The sequence below is a fragment of the Nomascus leucogenys genome, chromosome 10, assembly GCF_006542625.1.
Source record: "Nomascus leucogenys isolate Asia chromosome 10, Asia_NLE_v1, whole genome shotgun sequence".
NCBI lineage: Eukaryota > Metazoa > Chordata > Mammalia > Primates > Hylobatidae > Nomascus > Nomascus leucogenys.
This window is the reverse complement of record NC_044390.1, coordinates 65556854-65568470: the sequence shown is the minus strand read 5'-3', so window position 1 is coordinate 65568470 and position 11617 is coordinate 65556854. Positions and strand designations below refer to the sequence as shown.

Sequence of the window (11617 nt, the reverse complement as noted above, 5' to 3'; positions counted from 1 at the left end):
ATGACAGGCATGAGTCACCACACCCAGCCTACATCTATTGTTTCCCAGACATCTGTATGTGGACACCCTGCAAGCACCTCATGTCCAAAACCATGCATTATCCTACCATGCTCTCCTAAATGCTCCCAGCCTGAAAGCCCTTCTTCCCCTTATATCCTTGATCTTAGCTTACCATGCCACCATTGCCCAAACTCAAAATCTTAGGAACAACTCTGGCTTGTCCCTCACTCCACATATCGGCAACTCCCAGCCATTCTCCCTCCTAAATATCAGGTGGTGCTGCCTCCTGCACCCTCCCAGCTGCCACTGATCCTGATGTTCTATCACTTGGACTGTGTATACATACGTATGTTAAAAGAATAGATGCCTGTTTTCTGCCTCAGGGGAGCTGGGAACCCAACGTTTCCAGGAGCACTGCGTGGAGTTAGTTTCAGCTGCTTTTGGCATGGCGGCTTTTTCTGGCCTGGCTGGGATCTCATTGCTTAACCCACAGGAAGATGTCCAGTTTCAAAAGGAGGTGGCGCAGGTTCACAAGCACATAACCCAGCAAAAAAAAACAAGAACAACTTACTCCTGGAGTAGTCTACATGTGCCACCTACCTAACCTACTTAACGAAACCCAGATCTTTTCATATTTCTCCCAGTTTGGCACTGTGACACAGTAAAACAACTGGAAATAGTGAAGGCTATGCATTTGTGGAGTTTGAGTCTGAGGATGTCGCCAAGATAGATGCTGAAACAATGAACAACTACCTGTTTGGTGAAAGACTCTTGGAGTGTCATTTTATGCCACCTGGAAAATACATAAAGAACTCTTTAAAGACTGGAATATTCCATTTAAGCAGCCATCAAATCCATCAGCGAAATGGTATAATCAGAATCGGACACTAACACAAAAGCTACGGATGAGGAGCAATTTAAAAAGAAAGAAAGATTACTCAGGAAGAAATTAGCTGGCTGGGCATGGTGGCTCACGCCTGTAATCCCAGCACTTTGGGAGGCCAAGGCAGGTGGATCACCTGAGGTCAGGTGTTGGGGAAAAGCTGAGTGTTGGGAAAAAGGCTGAGGCAGGGCTTGCATGTCTGACATAATGTAAAAGAGTCTTGGAACGTGTCTGGGGTCCAGGGTCTAAAACCTCTCGTGGCCTTTGGAACACCAAGCTCTGTGCTAAAGGGTGGAAGGTTGCCCTGCTGCACCATAATCTAAGCCCTGGGCATAAAACCCCTCGTGGCTTGGATGGAATCCAGGGCTCAGAGCACAAAACCCCCCACGGCCTCTGGAATGTGTCTAGACTTGCTGGCTCCTTGCTTCTAGCATTCCCAGGCTCATAGATCAATTGTATCTTAAACTAGAAGAACATGTTTCCCATTATCTCAAGTAGCAGAACATGTTCTATATGCTTCAAAGAAAATGCTAAACTGTCACAGCTGTAAATCATGCGCTTGATGCACCACTTTCTTTCAACCCCCACATCCTCACCACCTGCCTCTTTGTTTGATCACCAATAAACAGTGCAGGCTTCCAGAGCTTGGGGCCTTCGCAGCCTCCATACTAGCATTGGCCCCCTGGACCCACCTTATGCACTTTTATCTTGTCTTTTCTCTTTCCTTTGACTCTGCCGGACTTTGTAGCCCCCATGGCCTGGTGCTGGGTCTGATCACCCCAGCATTCCTGGCACCCAACGTGGGACGATGAAGACCCCGGTGAAGGAACGCTAGAGCACGTGAAAGTGGAGGAAGTATCATCAGAGGACACCCGAGGACGACTGAAAGAAGCTCGGTAGGAAAGCTGAGTGCTCAGAAAAACCAGGGTAACAATCGGACAAGGTGAAAGCAAACATTCTGCTTATTTGAATTTCTTAAGGCATTTATTACGAAAAGGGGCAGTGAAAGTTAGTACTCAAAATTTGTTATCACTCTTTAGTACAGTAAAGCAGTTTTGCCCATGGTTTCCAGAACAAGGGACTATGGAGTTGGATGAATGGGAGAGAACTGGCAGAGATTTTAAAAAGGCATATAAAGAGGGAGCAAAAATTCCAGTTTCCGTTTGGTCAATGTGGGCACTAATAAAGGCAGCTCTTGAGCCATTTCAAACAGATGATGAGGCAGATTCAGCTGAGGGAGACAAGGACGAGTGTAAAAAACTAACTTCAGATTCTGAATGCAAGGAGCAAAAAAGAGAAGAGGTTAAAGAAGGGGAAACTGAAAAAGGTATATTTTACTAGCCCATTGGCTCCATCTGCTGAATTAAGTGAATGGCCACCTCCTCCCTTTCCCCTTAATGGGCGAGAAACTTAAACATTAAAACCTGGAGCAATTGGTGGTGCTATGCAAAATTCTATTCAAAAAGCTAGAGCAAGCGGGGGGCGGTGGCTCACGCCTGTAATCCCAGCACTTTGGGAGGCCGAGGCGGGCGGATCACAAGGTCAGGAGATCGAGACCATCCTGGCTAACATGGTGAAACCCCCGTCTCTACTAAAGATACAAAAAAATTAGCCAGGCGTGGTGGCATGCGCCTGTAGTCCCAGCTACTCGGGAGGCTGAGGCAGAACTGCTTGAACCCGGGAGGCAGAGGTTGCAATGAGCCGAGATCGCACCACTGCACTCTAGCCTGAGCAACAGAGCAAGACTCCGTCAAAAAAAAAAAAAAAAAAAAAAAAGCTAGAACTGAGGGAGACCTTGAAGCATGGCAATTTCCAGTTACTATAATCCAGCAAGGAGGACAGAATATAACTAATTGGGCCACTTTTCCTTTTAAGTTATTAAAGGAATTTAAGTAAGCCATTAGTCAATACAGACCGAACTCTCCTTTTGTGCAAACTTTGTTAAAAAATGTGGCTCTTGATAATAGGTTAATATCGTATAATTGGGATACTTTAACAAAATCTGTTCTCACTCCGTCTCAGTATTTACAGTTTAAAACTTGGTGGGCTGATGAAGCTCAAACTCAGGCAAGGGAAAACACACAAGTGCAGCCACCTGTGCCTGTTTCCTTTGAACAGTTAATGGGAGTTGGCCCTAATTGGGGTAGATTAGAAAATCAAGCAGTAATGGAGGATGTTGCCATTGTTCAGCTGCGCTCTGTATGCTTACGGGCATGGGAAAGGATAAATGTCACAGGGGAAAAATATCCTTCTTTCAGCTCGTCCGACAAGGACCTAAAGAGCCATATATTGATTTTATTGCTTGGCTCCAAGAGGCTGTGTATAAAGCCATAACTGATAAAACAGCTCAGGATGTTGTAATACAGCTTCCTGCATATGAAAATGCTGATGCAGGCCAGGCGCGGTGGCTCGCGCTTGTAATCCCAGCACTTTGGGAGGCCGAGGCGGGCGGATCACGAGGTCAGGAGATCGAGACCACGGTGAAACCCCGTCGCTACTAAAAAATACAAAAAATTAGCTGGGCGTGGTGGCGGGCACCTGTAGTCCCAGCTACTCGGAGAGGCTGAGGCAGGAGAATGGCGTGAACCCGGGAGGTGGAGCTTGCAGTGAGCCGAGATCGCACCACTGCACTCCAGCCTGGGTGACAGAGCGAGACTTCGTCTCAAAAAAAAAAAAAAAAAAAGAAAATGCTGATGCAGAGTGTCAAACTGCTATCAGACCTATGAGAGGGAAGGCTCATTTGGCTGAATATACTGGGGCTTGCGATGGCATTGGAGGTAACTTGCATAGGGCTACTCTTTTAGCTCAGGCTATGGCTAGATTAAAAGTAGGAAGGAATGCGCCCCGTTTCTCAGTCTCTTGCTTTAATTGTGGGCAATTTGGACACACAAAAAAGGAATGTAGAAAAGGAAAATAAAAAGTCTGGACCAGATATATGGTGGAGGGATGCACATGCAAAGAGCTGAGAAAAAGGAAAGATAATTATATGGGGAAGAAGATTTGCTTGTGTCTCTCCAGGTGACAATCAGGTGCCTGTGTGGTGCCCACCAAACATCCGAATTTCTATCATGAGTTACAGCATCTAGTGGACCCACCTGTACAGTGCAAATTGAAGGCTTAAGGACTGCTTTTTTGCTACACTGTTGCACAAGAAGGATAAGGCTCCATTTGCTTTTTCTGTGCCTTCTGTTAGAAGGGGCCTGTTTCTCATTATCAGTGGAAAGTTTACCCCATAGTAATTAACCAAAGAGGCAGAAGCTGAGTTACAGCTTGTAGAACAAATGCTTCAGCAATGGCATGCCTCCCGGCTACAGCCACAAAAGTTTTTGCTTCTGTTTTGCTAGATTTACTAATGTGGGTTTGAGGGTATGCTTGTGTTTTTGCAGGAGATGAACAAATCGTGCGGATGCCCTCAAGATGTGTACAACCATGGAATGGGAGAGTGGAGGGACCCATGGATCCCAACCGTGGACCTGGTTCCCATAGTACAAGCCATGAGCCAGTTGAGTCTGAATGCCAAGATGGAACGAGGACCGACTGGAGTCATGCTGACATCAACCCCCATAACATGGGGACAGATCAAGAAAACCACACAGGAAGCTGAGAAACTGCTGGAACACCAGGGTGTTACCTTTTGCTGGGATTCAGAGGTACAAGAGATGCTTAACGGACCAATGCTTTCTGACTGAGCTCCTCTCTACCTGAATACAAGAGACCCTAATAGTTAGGCAGGAATATCATCGCCCCTATTCAGCATAAAGAAGTTGCAGAAGACGGACCTTCATCCTTCTGCAACCCTTAGGATTAAGTGTCCTCTTATAAAAGGGAAAGGAGAAATATGTAAGAAGCATTCAAACCAGAACGACTCCATTTTGAATAAGGGCCAATGCATCCTAATGAGGAAGGGATGAAAAAATGAATATATCTATAGGATATAAATATCCCCCATATGCCTGGGACCTGTTGTTGGATGCTTACAGATTGACACACAAGCCTGGTTGGCAGTAGTCCCCGGAAAAAATAAATCACAGGCTGCTTTGCATATGATTTGGGGGCATAGTTTAAAACATAATTATTCCAATCCTAAAACTCTGAAGTTCTGTCCGAATAAGCTCAAATGTGAGTGAAACAAAGTTTGGTTTGAAGGTGTGGATGCTTGAACTTGGGAAGATTGTATAGCAAGTAAGGCTGAGGTGCTACAAAATAATTCCTATGGAATCATCATTGATTAGTCCCCTAAGGGGATCTTTAAAGAAAATTGCACTGGAAGGCCTTCTTGTAGAACAAATGTAGTAAACCAGAGGAATCGCTGGCAAAGGAATCATACACAGTATGTTCGGATGGAAGCTAATGCCCCTATCATATGGAGTCCTGCTGGCATTGTTGCCCCTAGTCCAAAAATGATATCTCCTGCCATAAGACAGGAATATTCTGAATTATGGAAATTAGCTATGGCTCAAAGTTCAATCAAAAGTTGGGAGGGTACATATAAAAGGTATAGAGGGGAGGGAGGTAAAAATAAATATGCTCTCTCTTTTCTTTCCAACAGGACCTTTTGGATTCAAAGTTGTGTTCGGCCACCTTTTATGCTAGCAACAGGAAATGTTACAAAAATCAGACTATCCTGATAATTAAAGCCAGAGAAGGAGTTTGGATCCCTATGTGTCTCTAAATAGACCACAGGAGGCATCATCATCCATTCATATTGTAACTAAATCCTTAAAAAACTATTATCCCAAAGATTTATAGTTGCTCTTACATTTGCTATAATTGGCCTCATTGCTGTTACTACTACCACTGCAGTAGCTGGTGTGGCTGTACATTCATCTGTGCAAACTGCTGAATTTGTCAATAAGTGACAAAAGAATTCCATAAAATTATGGAACTCCCAAGCTCAAACAGATAAAAAAATAGTTAACCAAATTAATGATCTCTGTCAGACAGTGATTTGGATGGGAGATCGTATTATGAATTTAGAAAGTAGAATTCAAATGCAATGTGACTGGAATACATCTGACTTTTGTATTACTCCTCATAGTTACAATGAGGCAGAACACTGATGGAAGGAGGTTAAATGCCATCTAGAGGGTAGAGAGGAAAATCTCACCCTTGATGTTGTAAAACTAAAAGAGTGGGATTTTGAAGCCTCTCAGACTCACTTAGCCCTGCTCCCTAGAACTGATATTTTGAACAAGACAGCCAATGGGTTGTCTGCAATCAATCCTCTTAAATGGATTAAGGCCATTGAAAACTCTACACTTGGAAATTCTGTTCTAATAATTATGTGCTTGTGCGGTCTCCTTTTAGTCTGCAGATGTGGAAGCCACCTCTGGAGAGAAAGCCGCCATTGAGAACAAGCAATGATAGCTGTGGTGGTTTTACAAAAAAGAAAAGGGGGACATGTTGGAGAAAAGCTGAGTGTTGGGAAAAAAGCTGAGGCAGGGCTTGCTAGTCTGACATAATATAAAAAGAGTCTTGGAACATGTCTGGGGTCCAGGGTTTAAAACCCCTTGTTTTAGACCTTGGGAACACCAAGCCCTGTGCTAAAGGGTGGCAGGCTGCCCTGCTGCACCATAATCTAAGCCTAGGGCATAAAACCCCTCGTGGCTTGGATGGAATCCAGGGCTCAGAGCATGAAACCCCTCGCGGCCTCTGGAATGTGTCTAGACTTGCTGGCTCCTTGCTTCTAGCATTCCCAGGCTCATAGATCAATTGCATCTTAAACTAGAAGAACATGTTTCCCATTATCTCAAGTAGCAGAACATGTTCCATATGCTTCAAAGAAAATGCTAAACTGTCACAGCTGTAAATCATGTGCTTGATGCACCACTTTCTTTCAACCCCCACATCCTCACTACCTGCTTCTTTGTTTGATCAGCAATAAATAGTGTGGGCTTCCAGAGCTTGGGGCCTTCGCAGCCTCCATACTAGCATTGGCCCCCCGGACCCACCTTATGCACTCTTGTCTTTTCTCATTCCTTTGATTCCGCCAGACTTCATAGCCCTCACAGTCTAGTGTTGGGTCTGATCACCCCAACAGTCAGGAGTTCGAGACCAGCCTGGCCAACATGGTGAAACCCCATCTCTACTAAAAATACAAAAATTAGCCAGGCATGGTGGCAGGCACCTGTAATCCCAGCTACTTGGGAGACTGAGGCAGGATAACTGCTTGAACCTGGGAGGCAGAGGTTGCAGTAAGCCGAGATTGGGCCACTGCACTCCAGCCTGGGCGATAGATCGAGACTCAATCTCAAAAAAAAAAAAAAAAGGAATTAGCTAAAAAAGGAATTATGATTTTCCTTCTTCCTTCTTTGATTTTCCAGAAAACAGAAAGTATTTCAAAAACTAATTGTCAGACGTCTACAAAAGGCCACGTTTTACATAAGAAGAAGAAAAAGGTTTTAGGCACTCTTGACACTCCTGAGAAGACTGTGGATATCCAGGGCCTCACACCAGTTTGTACACCACCATTTTTGGAGAGACGAAAATCTGAAGTGGCTGAAATCAATGATCATGATGAAGCTAATGAAACAGTTTTCAAACAGCCCATATCCTATGTAAAATAAGAAACACAAGAGACTCAAACACCTACATATTCACGGAAAAAAAGACGAAGCAAAAGCAATCAGTGATTTTCAATGTATTACATATATTTCTTCTGAAAAATATAATATTTTCAAGAGAGCGGACTTTGTGTTTTACTAGGTACAATGAAATGCAACCCTTGACAAGATTTTCAGAGGTAAAATACAGTTTGGTCAAGTTAAGGAAAGCAATCTGTAATTTTGGATTGCCTGCCCTTGGCTGAAATACAGGGGTGCATACCAGCTTGCAGTGGCTTGACTGACATTGTCTCTTTGTCCTGGCCTCTAGTTTTCTTTTGGTATGTCATAGCTTTCCTTAGTTACTCTACCTAGATAGAAAGTTGACCACTAACTGCAGGTTTAAGTACTAAACTGCAGCCTTTTTCTATCGCCAGTAGTTAAAGACCACCAATCTGGTTTGTCCATCTACATGGTTTGTCAGGGACATTTAACTCATGAGAGTGCTTTAGATTTCAACATCAGATGGTTGAAGCTGGAAGGTAAATTATATGTAGTGTGAGAAGGCAGTTCCAGTTTTTTGTTTTGTTTTGTTTTGAGATGGAGTCTTGCTCTGTCGCCCCGGCTGGAGTGCAATGGCGTGATCTCGGCTCACTGCAACCTCCGCCTCTTGGGAGTCAAGTGATTATGGTGCCTCAGCCTCCCCAGTAGCTGGGATTACAGGTGCATGCACCACCACACCCGGCTCATTTTTGTATTTTTAGTAGAGACGTGGTTTCACCATGTTGGTGAGGCTGGTCTCGAACTCCTGACCTCATGATCTGCCCGCCTTGGCCTCCCAAAGTGCTGGGATTACAGGTGTGAGCCACCGCGCCAGGCCCAGCAGTTCCAGTTTTAGCACAGATTTGCTTATGTATTAGTTCAAATTTTAATAGAGATTCAAAAACGACATTTTTTTTTTTTTGCCAATTTGTTAAATTAGTTTTCGTTGGGCTAGCGTGGATTCATAACCACCATTTTATACTAGTATCACCAGTGAGGAATTGTATTTCAAGGTTCAAACAATAACCAGCAAATAAACTTTTTTCTACAAAAAAAAAAAAAAAGCATAGATGCCCACGTGCCATGGGGCTTAATGAGAACAAGCTCCATGCTGAGCCCTTTACATACACCAGCATGTTTGAATGTCATAGCAACTCTGAGACAAGTGTTCTTGGCCAGCTCCCGAGTGAAACTGAAGCTCAGAGAGGATAAGCAAATTACCCAAGGTGACTCAGCTTTTCAGGGGCAGAGCCAGTATGTGACATCAGTCAAGCATGTCAGTTGGACTCCACGCCCATGATCTCAACACTTTCCTGTACTTCCTCTCATTGTGGCAATGAAGAACTAGGGCTTAGGCCGGGCGCTGTGGCTCACGCCTGTAATCCCAGCAGTTTGGGAGGCCGAGGCGGGTGGATCACTTGAGGTCAGGAGTTTGAGACCAGCCTGGTCAACATGGTGAAACCCCATCTCTACTAAAAATACAATAATTAGCCAGTCCTGGTGGCAGGCACCTGTAATCCCAGCTACTCGGGAGGCTGAGGCAGGAGACTCGCTTGAACTTGGGAGGCGGAGGTTGCAGTGAGCCGAGATCGCATCACTGCACTCCAGCCTGGGCGACAGAGCGAGACTCAGTCTCAAAAAAAAAAAAAAAAAACACACACACACACAACAACAAAGGTGACACCCGAACCTTGACACCTCGACAGGGCTGAGAGGGGAGAAGCTGGGTGAGGGCCTCTAAATCTGGGGAGATTTCAAGGAAGGGAGGCAAAGATGACCTCCTGGACCTAAAAGAGGAGAGAGGACATGAGGGTAGGAGAGGCACTGAGAGGCGCCCACCTTGCCCTTGGAAGGGTCCCAAGTAGATGGGGTGGAATGCATGGGAAAGAGCAGGGATCCCAGGATCTCCAGGGACGGAAGGGGGTTGGGGGAGGAGGGGGATTTTAGGAAATCTGTAAGCCCCTACGAAATGGGGAAACCCCAAAGGTCGAATCTCAGAACTCTGAAGGTCTAAAACCAGTAGGGATAGGGAGTGGAGAGTAAAAGGAAGGGTCTGGTTCTAAGCGGTGGATGGGGCAATGGGGCTCCCCATGGGCCAAGGAGATGCCGAGAGGGATTCTCCCCTTAACAACCCAGTCCCCTCTCTCCCTCCAAGCTCCGCTCCGCATCTCCAGGCCTGGGTCGGGTCTCCCGGACGCTACCGGAACCTACCCGCACAAGCGCAGACAAAAGCCTCAGCAAAAATGCCTGAAGGCGCAGAAAGGCGCTCGCCAACCAGAGGGAGAAGGTGAGGCGGGCGGCGTCAGCAAGGTGGGGATTCAAAAGCGGCGCGAGTTCTCTGGCCAATCAGAGCCGAGAATAGTGGCTCGCGTTGCCTAACAAGTGGGCGGAACTCTAACCAATCGCCGCTGCGTTCCCCTGCAAATCGGAAGTCTCGCTTCCCCTTAAGCAGAAGTTGGTTGGCCGGTTTTCAGAACTAGCCTGTCAATTTTGGAAGCAGAGTAAAGGGCATTTCCTTAGCGACACAAGGTCCCGCCTCCAGTCTCCTAGCGCCGCGGGGGCACGGGGGGCGGGGCAGAAAAAGCCTTAAAGGGCGAGGTACGTGGTAAGCGGTCAGACCCTGGTTTCCAAATGGCGTCAGATCCTGATCTTAGTAATCGGAGAAGCAATAAAAGAACAAGCTAGAACAATCCTATGACGCTAGACTTGAGCAGTGAGCGCCATCTTCCTCTGGGATTTAAAGTAACCGAATGGATAGACCCAGACTTGAAATCTGAAGATCCGAGTTCTCATCGGTCTCCAGGAAAAAAAAGCAAGCCAGATCTCTTGGCAAAAATCCTATTCCTGCCAGTCAGTGCCACTAACATCGTCCAGCATAGGGCGATCCTGTTGCCTGGGAGTTCTCCTCCTTAAAATGCAATGTTGTGGGCCAGGCACGGGGGCCTACCCCAGTAATCCCAGCACTCAAGGTGGGAGGATTACATGGGGCCAGGTGTTCGAGACCAGCCTAGCCAACATGGGGAAACCCCATCTCTACTAAAAATACAAAAATTAGCTGGACATGGACATGGTGGCACATGCCTGTAATCCCAGCTACTTGGGAGGCTGAGGCAGGAGAATCGTTTCAACCCGGCAGGCAGAGGTTGCAGTGAGCTGAGATCGCACCATTGCACTCCAGCCTGGGCGACAGAACAAGACTGTCTTAAATAAATAAATAAATAAATAAATAAAAATTTTAAAATACCCTGTAATCCTAGCACTTTGGAAGGCCGAGGTGGGAAGATTGCTCGAGGTCAGGAATTTAACACCAACCTGGCCAACATAGACCTCTTCTCTATTAAAACAATTACATAATTTTTTAAAATGTGGATTAAATGAGTTCATATTATTCATTAAAATAGATCTCCAGTCTGGCCAACATAGTGAAACCACGTCTTTACTAAAAATACAAAAATTAGCGGGGTGTGGTGGCGGGCGCCTGTAATCCCAGCTACTCAGAGGGCTGAAGCAGGAGAATCGCTTGAACCCGGGAGGTGGAGGTTGCCGTTCGCTGAGGTAGCACCACTGCACTCCAGCCGGGGTGACAGAGTGAGACACCGTCTCAAAAAAAAAAATAAAAAGACCCTCATTTTACGAAATAATTTAGTACTCCCCCAACTCTCAAGGTTGTGAAAAACAAGGAAAGACTTAGAGATGGCTGCAGATTAAAGGAGACTAAGGAGAGAGGATGACTAAATCCAATGTGGTAGTCCAGATTGGATCCAAGACCAGAAACAAAGGACATCAGTGTAAAAACTGGTAAAATCCAAATAAAGCCTGCAGTTTACCTAATAGTCCTGTCAGTTTCTTAGTTGTGACTAACGTACCATGTACATTACATGACAATGTAAGATGGCAACATTAGGGGAACTCCAGTCTGGAGTAAATGAGAACTCTCTGTATTATCTTTGTAACTTTTCTGTAAGTATAAAAGTATTCCAGGCCAAGCATGGTGGCTCATGACTGTAATCCCTTGGTACTTTGGGAGGCCAAAGCAGGAGGATCTCTTGAACCCAGGAGTTTGAGACCAGCCTGGACAACATGCTGAGACCCTGTCTCTACAAAATAAGGCACCCCGTGTGGTGGTGTGTGCCTGTGGTCCCAGCTACTT

The 11617-nt window shown here is 45.7% G+C and overlaps 1 pseudogene; it reads left to right on the top strand.

Annotated features, from left to right (window-relative positions):
• Positions 1–445: 445 nt before the first annotated feature.
• On the top strand, positions 446–7515 carry LOC100595305 (annotated as a pseudogene).
• The last annotated feature ends 4102 nt before the right edge of the window (positions 7516–11617 follow it).